This window comes from Dermacentor variabilis, chromosome 4 (genome assembly GCF_050947875.1).
Source record: "Dermacentor variabilis isolate Ectoservices chromosome 4, ASM5094787v1, whole genome shotgun sequence".
NCBI lineage: Eukaryota > Metazoa > Arthropoda > Arachnida > Ixodida > Ixodidae > Dermacentor > Dermacentor variabilis.
The window spans coordinates 125,759,030-125,767,530 of NC_134571.1; positions in this window are offsets into that span (position 1 = coordinate 125,759,030).

The window sequence follows — 8,501 nt, forward strand, 5'->3', positions numbered from 1 at the left end:
AGTCGTTGAGCGCCGAAGAGGCCGCAGCAAGCCGCGCGGCCGAGAATGGGCCGAGGCAAGTATAAAACGCCGCAAATCCGCTTTGACGGCGAAGAAAGCTGCGTTGTCTATATAGTCCCGAGACATAAAGAAGAGACGTACATAACTAACTGGCATGCGCGCGTAAGATAGGAACGACACGCTTGAAAGAAAGGACAAACGAACGGACATGAATGCGGTCAGCGCCGAACAAACCCGAGAAAAGAAGGAAAACAAGAAAGCGATAAGGCGCCGAGAAGTGCCCTGGGGTATACAGAATGAATACAGCGGCCAGCGTTCATGGCTCTGTGTAGAGCGAAGGAAACGAAACAAATGGTTGTATAATCCAATTTTATCCGGCTGGAAATAGAATAGTAATGGCTGCAGGGGCCATCTTTAATGCATGGTATAGCGCGCGTGGCTCTCTAGACGTCGGCATCGTTGTCCGAGCTGAAGGCGCATTTCTACGGACCTTCCTGACCGGCTGACATCACTCGATGACCGTGCGTTCTGCCCGCCCCGCGCCCATAGCCAAGCACCTGTGTTTGTGCTTACGTGCGCTGAGTGAGAGTTTCCCCAATGCGACGCATATACGGATATGTAGGTAGAGTGAGTTCGAGATTCCCGCATATACAGTGCTGAGTGCATAACGAGAGGAGCATAGTAACAGTTGGTGGTTTGTTAAAGTAAAATGAGGGAAAAGAAAGGGAAGGAAAGTTACTGATGACATCACTGTAATATGGCGTCCCTGCAGCTAATAAAACGCTGTTCCGCAGTTTCCCGTAACGTCGCAAGGGCGATATAGTTTGACGAAGACAAGAAATAAATTGCCCAAAAACCATCGACCACGATTGTCAATGTAAGCGCATAGCTGAACGCTTCTAGAAAACTATTCGTTTCATTAACGGAATGGTCACGGTACTAGAAGGCGTAGGTCTATTACAGTGAGCATAGGTAGGTATATATACATTTCTACTTTTATTGCGTACTCCCGCGGAAAATATCACCGTTCATCTCTAGCGGCACTAATGGTGGCTATATACGTATAAGCCGATTTGTCATGTGCGCTATCCCCTGCGGCGCGAGCAACGGCGTGGAAGGACGACGACGACGACGACGACGACGATGATGATGATGATGATGCGGATCTAAAGAAGGAAATGTATCGTCCTGTCCCTCCGCGTAGCTTACGACCGCAGCCGCCATAGGGGGAGGGGACGACTGGAGAAAATTACGCTTGTCCTTCCAGAGCGCTCCACCGCAGCACTTAAAAGAACACTAAAGGCAAATATACCGTGCCTATGTGGATTGTTTAAATACCATCCCAGAAACCTCGCAACGATTGTTTCGTGCCAAGAAGAGACTTATAGTTTACGAGAAAATTGCATCTGAAGGGTCCGAATGCCTTTTTTTGAAGCTTAAATCTCCCGCCATCAAACCGGGGGAGTGAGTGGTGACGTTGCATACGCCATCACCACCCTTTGCTGCCCGCCGTCGGTGAGTAAAATGGCGCCTGACAGACGGCGGTACCGAGTCAAGACGGAGCAATGCATTTCGCCGTTGCCGCTGCATTTAGCTCAAGTCGCGTGGACCGTTCGAGCATCCAACGACATCAAATGGAAGTTGAAGTCTCTGCTACTTGCAATTTGTGCGAGTTTCGCGAGCCAGCCAAACCGGGGGAGTACTACGCGATAACGAAACTACTGAAACGTGAAAGCGTGGGCGGCGCAGAGTGGAGCGCAAACGAAACCCTCCGACCGCCCGCGTCGTTGTCAACGGCGATGTCAATTAGTTCTTTTCTGAAGATGAAATAGAACTGGACAAGTAGCATTTTATTTCGTCTTGTAATACAACACAAGGATGTTTTTTTTTGCAACGAGTAGTTGAGCAATAGTGACAGAATCTAACTGAGGAGTGCTTTCGTCATCTGGCAAGTGGTTGAATGTCCCGGGGGAGTCTCTAATCATGTCCTGCATTTACCTCGATTTGTCGATTAATAAAGCTCTGTTCGCAATAATATTGACACCTTATAGATTCTCGAGCACTAATCTATCACTTTAGCTTGACTTAGTATTTGCCTTTAGTGTCCCTTTAAGTATTCAGACACCCCGAAACGCTCGAGCGACGCCAGCACACGTGCCTCTCAACGAGCTGCAGAGCTTCCAACCTGAAGTTTGCCTACACTCCTTGTATATCTCAGAGCGGCTTAGCCATCTATCAGGAGGCCAGCACCTCTGGGATCTCTCTCTGTGATCCCCCTGGGATATGATACAGTCCCCAGCGTTATCTACGACGTAGACGTCTCCATCCATAATAAAGACTTGCCGGTTCTTATCAAGCCAGCAAATGATGAGGTCATTGTTGATGTTATTCGGCTGGCTGTTCACGCTGCGTGATGTTAAGGTGGAACACTTCGGACAGGCTGTGCGTCCTTTCGTTCCGAAACCTCTTCAATCCCGCAAATATATGAAATTGGGACACGTGAGCAGTGTCTGCGAAAATCAGGCAGCATGCCCTTACTGCGCCGAGCTCCACGCTGCAGATAAATGTGGGGCGACTCTAATGAAGTGTTCGAAATGTGGCAGGTCACATGAAGCTGCATCGAAGACTTACCCATTCATTAAGAAGGAAATGACCATCTTGAAAAAGATGGTGAGAGGTCATTCATCTCATCGCGAAGGCTCCGATAAAATCAGGAAGCGACGTTCCCGTCGCCGGCGCTCCTCAAGGGAGGCTGTTGCCTCTGCGACGCGCATATGCCTCTTCCTACAACACCACCTCCTCCTCTACCGCCCAGGCCAGGCACTGTGGAAAGGACCGTGAAGAACAAGGCCACTGAGAAGACCACATCTACTGAATCTTGGCCGGCTCTAGCGAAACGACAGCATTCACCAACAGAATCAGAACAAACTTTTGCTGGTCAATCCCCGACGTCTACTGTCGGTGATTCGTGCGAAAAAAGGCAAGCATTGGCTGTAATGCTGCAATCGCTAGTTAATACAATTCACATGATACTGAAGAAGCTCCAAATACTAGCAGCTCGAAGTACTCTGTAAATATTCGATGCACTAAATCCACTGCTTGCTAGCATCGTAGTTTCCTTCCTCACTGAAGCTAAAGGTGCGTCGATCTTTCAACGGAATGCCAGAGGTCTCACGACCCATATAGCGGACCTTCGCCACTCCGTTTGTACAATTCGCTTCCCCATACTGGTCAATTGCGAACCAAATCCACCAAGTCCACTCAGACTGTCTGGCTACGAATCTTTCGTCTCGTCCACATGCGGCGTGCGCACCAAAGTAATCATGTACATGTCGCTAACGCGGTGGAGCCTCATGACGACAACCAATATGTCTGCCTGCATGTCAAAAAAAGGCTGTGCTATTTACGCTAATTGGAGCCTACATATTCCCAGCGGGTCACTTTGACGGCAAAAGACTTAAGAAAATAATACCAATGACCAATGGCCCCTAGGTTACAAAAGGTGACTTTAACGCGCATCACCAGCTATGGGAAAGCACTAAAATTTACTCCAGAGGCAGGAGTCTCGCCTCCTTTGCTGCCGATTATGATATGTGCTTTGTGAATAACGGCCGCCCTACATTTCTTCGAGGCTCGACCTATAGTAGCTGCTTAGACTTCACTTTGGTGTCACGGCGCTTTGCCTCGAGCGTCCAACAGTTTACAGACATAAACACATGGAAGCGACCATATTACAACATACATAAATATTAGTGCAGTTGAGCAATGTTCTTCTACTGTTTTGCGTACAGTTGATTGATCAACGTTTAAGAAGCATATGGATGACGCATGTCGGGAAGGCCTTTCCCACAATATCGAAGGTGCAATCGCAGAAGCAATGAAAGCATTCATCTGCTCGCTTACAAGGTCAGCAAGGCGAAAAGGCTCGGATTATAACTGGAGAGGCTGCGTGCGGCACGCCGACAAGAGGAGAGACGGTATCGGTACACGAAGTCTGTTTTCGACCTGAGCGCTTCATGGTGCATACAAAAGAAAGTCCAGCGTCGCATGGATAAATTGGAAGACAAGCGACGGAAAACTTTTTGTGACTCGCTTGATTCCCGAAAATCGCTCTCACACATATGGAGAGCGGTTAGGGGTCTTCGCTCATGGCCGCATCAAAGCCCTTTGCTGCTCTGGGCCTCTACCAACGCCACTCGCAGCTTGAAGGGGCTGAAGAGTTCTGTGCACGGGTTGCTGTGTCCGTGGTTATCATTAATGACGCAGCACTGAATGACATCCCTCAGGCACGTGTACCAGGAATGAACGTGCTATTTTCACTCGAAGAGGTCGACGCTGCGCTGGCGACCGGCAGGCGTTCTTTGCCACCAGGACCAGATGGCATCACGTCACTGCCCTATGTCACCTTGGACATGACGTTCGTGGTGAGCTGCTCAACTATTGCAATGAGTCTTGGCACAACGGCGTCGTTCCTAAACAATGAAAATCTAGCCGCTTGATCCCCATTCTGAAATCGGGAAACTATACGCTTTACCTATCGTCATATCGTCCGATTTCGCTTTCGAGCTGCATCGGCAAAGTGATGAAAAGAATGATTCTTGCTTGCTTGTAATTGTAATCGATCTAACATCTATCCGGACGCCATGGCTGGCTTTCGTCCAGGTCGCTCGTCCATCAACAACGTCACTGACGTCGTGACTTGGGTCCAAGAACAAGGGAGCCTCAGGTGCCTATCAATGGCACTTTTTCTAGATATCAAAGGAGCATACGACAACGTCGCCTACGAGGCCATACTGAACTCTCTTGAGGCTGTTGGAGTTGGTGTCCGAGTGTATCAATGGATTCGAGACTGTTTGACTGAGAGGTGCTTCGGAACATTACATCTGCTGTGGTGTGCCGCAGGGCCCCATATTGTTCAATCTCGTCCTGGTAGGACTAGTGGAGTACCTACCGCAAACAGTTCATGCCTCAATATACGCCGACGACATCTGCACCTGGGCCTCTTTGCTGATTGGCCCTCAGGTACGGGCCAGGCTTCAGCGGGCAACAACCATGACGGCGTCTTATCTGCAAAAGACCAAGGCCTCGGTGTGTCTACCGAAAAGTGCGCAATGATTGGCATTTTGTGCAAACAAATGCCATTGCATCCCGTTTCAATCAGTGGTCAAGCCGTGTCCTATGTTAACACGCATCAGTTTCATGGTGTCATCATTGACCGCAACCTCTCGTGGAGCGCTCACTGCATCTATCTGGAGAAGTAGTTGCCGTTGCTCAGGTTTTCAAATTTCTCTGCAGGAAAATCTGGGGTACATCAGCCCATTCTATCTTACAACTGTACAGGATCTCGCACTCCTACGTTACAGTCTAACAGTGTTGTCAAATGCACGCAAGACGAACTTTCGCGCTTTGAAGAGCATACAAGGTCAAGCCCTAGCACGTGTTAAGGGCTGCCTCGGTGCACGTCAACAGCAGCAACAATTGCCATCGCTGGGGACCATGTGATACAGACACACGGAGCTGTCGACTCTCTCAGAGCGCACATTCACCATTTGTAAAGGATCCCCCACCATCATTTGGTCTCCCTACCAGCCGAGAGACCTCAAGCGACCTTTTCAAGAGTGGTTAACGCTCATCAAGAGGGCATAGCGTGGTATTTTACACCGGCAACGAAGCCTTCATCTCTCCTGTGGTGCCTACGACAGCTTCAAGTGAATTTTGCTATTCCTGGAATTACAAAAAAGTTCAATCATCCATCGCTGGCTCTGAAGAAACTTACGCTCCTATTACTGCATCAGACGTATCATGACCGCATACATATATATACCGATGGTTCGACCTCACAAACCAGCTCAACTGCCACATTCGTCGTTCCAGCAAAGCAGGTTACAGTTAAATTCAAAATTTTCACATGACTACATCTACGTCGGCAGAACTTGCAGCTTTCCATGCCACTATTACGTACGTTACCGAAGAACCGATAGAGGAATGGGTTGTATTTTGTTACTCTAAAGCAGCTCTTAATTCATAGCATCAAGTCTGCATTACATCACAGAACTTACGAGCAGATGATATCTGACCTCAGGGAAGCACACCACCATGCACTTGAAACAGGGCACAACATTATGTTTCAATGGATTCCTGTTCACTGTGGCATCGTCGGCAACAACTCTGGTGACAGGGCTGCCCGGTCTGCCTTCGAACTTCGCCTGCTTGCGCGCAAAAAGTAGCGAGAATTATGGAGTTCAAGTGCTTTCAATTGCCGATTGCATAAACTAGACGCCATGCTACGGCTGCAACTGCCATCTAGCCTTTCCCGCGGCGAAACAACCTTGCTGTGCCTCTTGTAGATGCGAGTGGCGTTCAAGAACGCCTACTCCTGTCGTATCGGAATGACCAAGGACCCGATATCCAATAGGTGCCAGGAAACCATCGAGCACCTATTGTGAACGTGCCCTCGCTGCGACGTACAACGCCTCTCTCTCAGGACAACTTTAAACCGACTGGACTCAAGACCGTTTTTCTAGTCAAAGATACTCGGACCGCGGCCACACCCGTCACTGGCACGAAAAGCGATTCGTATGCTAGTACACTACTTGAAGTGCATCGGTTTAAGAGACCACTTATAGTGTACATGTGCATCCTCCCACACGTACTCAGGGCTCACGCTCTCGCTTTTTCCTCTTTCTATTCCCCTTTCTCCCCAGTGCCGGTTAGCAAACCGCGTGCTCGTCTGTTCGACCTCCATGCCTTTCCTGTCCTTGCCCTTTCTCTCTCTCCCGGGTAAATGGTATGAAAAGGAACGCAGGCAGGCATGAATCACCACATGAGTCACCAATTACATAATAGTGGAGGCGATGACTCCTTTACCAATAGTCACTGGTCGAGAGGGGTCGTTTATTTTTTGCTTAGCCCGTTTGAGGTAGGTTCCGTTGCTGAAAGGTGCGGAACCAAGACTAACAAAAGCAACATAAGTGTTCGCAAATGTAGACAATTTTCTGTAGCACGCACTGAATGAGAAATTAGTGAGACTCCAGTTTTTTTTTTCACACCGTAAAGAAGGAATCGGTATCATCATTCAATCGCGATACTTCGGTCACAAGCAGCTTTAAGGCATCTCTAACCACCGACATTTTCACTTCACGGGCATGAGGAAGTCTTCAAAGCTTGCAGTAAACTTTTAGTGGCTACATGATGTCAGGTGTTGATCAGCGTATAGCAACTCTCAAGAACTATTTCGGTTGCGTCACCCACTGCTACTTATGTGCGTGAAGTCATAGAGTTTCATTCAATTACTACGGGGAACTGTGGCGATAACGTCTACGGGAACTGCAAACGGTGCAGTTCAGCCAGCCTGAGGATGATGGGTACGTAGATTTGCCTAAACTTCGTCCTTCTGCCTTTGAAGGGCTTCGAGACTTTGCAAAGTGATAATTCTTTAACAGCGTACTGTGTTCTAAATAATTAAATAAACATTATTAATATTGTCCTACGGCAGGATTCGAGCAAAGGACCTCTAGCACAAAAGCCCGATATTGAAACCATTGCGCCACGGATGCACGGACAAGCGGAGCCATTGTAGTTAGCAGCAATGATGCGTGCTTGCAGAGTCTTATTACCCTCTGCATAAAAAAAAGCATAAATAGCTCCGATATTTAGGCCAGTTTAGGCCCAGACAAAGAAGAAAATTCGGCGCAGACACTTAAGACTGCTTGCGTGTGAGAATGCGAAAGCATTATACCCTCTGTAGACCTCGAAACGCCATGAACGCGCTCATTCTATGCATTCATGATGTGGCGCCACCTCGTACCCATTGTCTGTGCAGTCACGTGCCCAATGACGAACGCACCAGGCCACACCTTTAGTCAGCCGCATGGCTTCGACATGACGCATGCGCAAGCACGCACGTATTAGGCACACTTTTAGTAAGCCAGAACCGTCGAGCTGCCATGACACCCGTGCTCGATTTCCACCCAGACCAAAATGCACCAACTTTTCTTTTTGAAGCTATCAATTTGCTTTCTTTACAGAAACCTATATCGGAAATGTGGGGTCAATTCAATCATTTCTGTGACGTGTTTTTAGGACTTGCGGCATCGGCCATTTTTTGGCACCATCTCTCGGTCACTCCCACGCCGACGTATCTTTTGCATAACGGGGCATTTGATGCTTTCGCATTAATGAACTGAACGCCTGGAGCCCCAAGCACGAAGAACATACAAATACAAGTACTACCCATCATTCTCATGGTGGCTGAACAATTGCAGCGCCAGTGTTCTCTCTAGTAATTTTAAGAAACTCTGCAGCGAGTCACTTGCTTAACGTCCTTGCAAAGCTAGCTGCGCGAATTGCGCTCAGCAATGAAAGGAATGTCGGAATGCCGATGAAAACGGAAACGGGGTCCTGAATGGCGGCGAAGATGGCAGTATAGCCGTGATAGCATCGCTGACAGCTCCACCGATTAAGTCCGGGAGATAAACCGGATGAACTGGCAAAGCGACTGA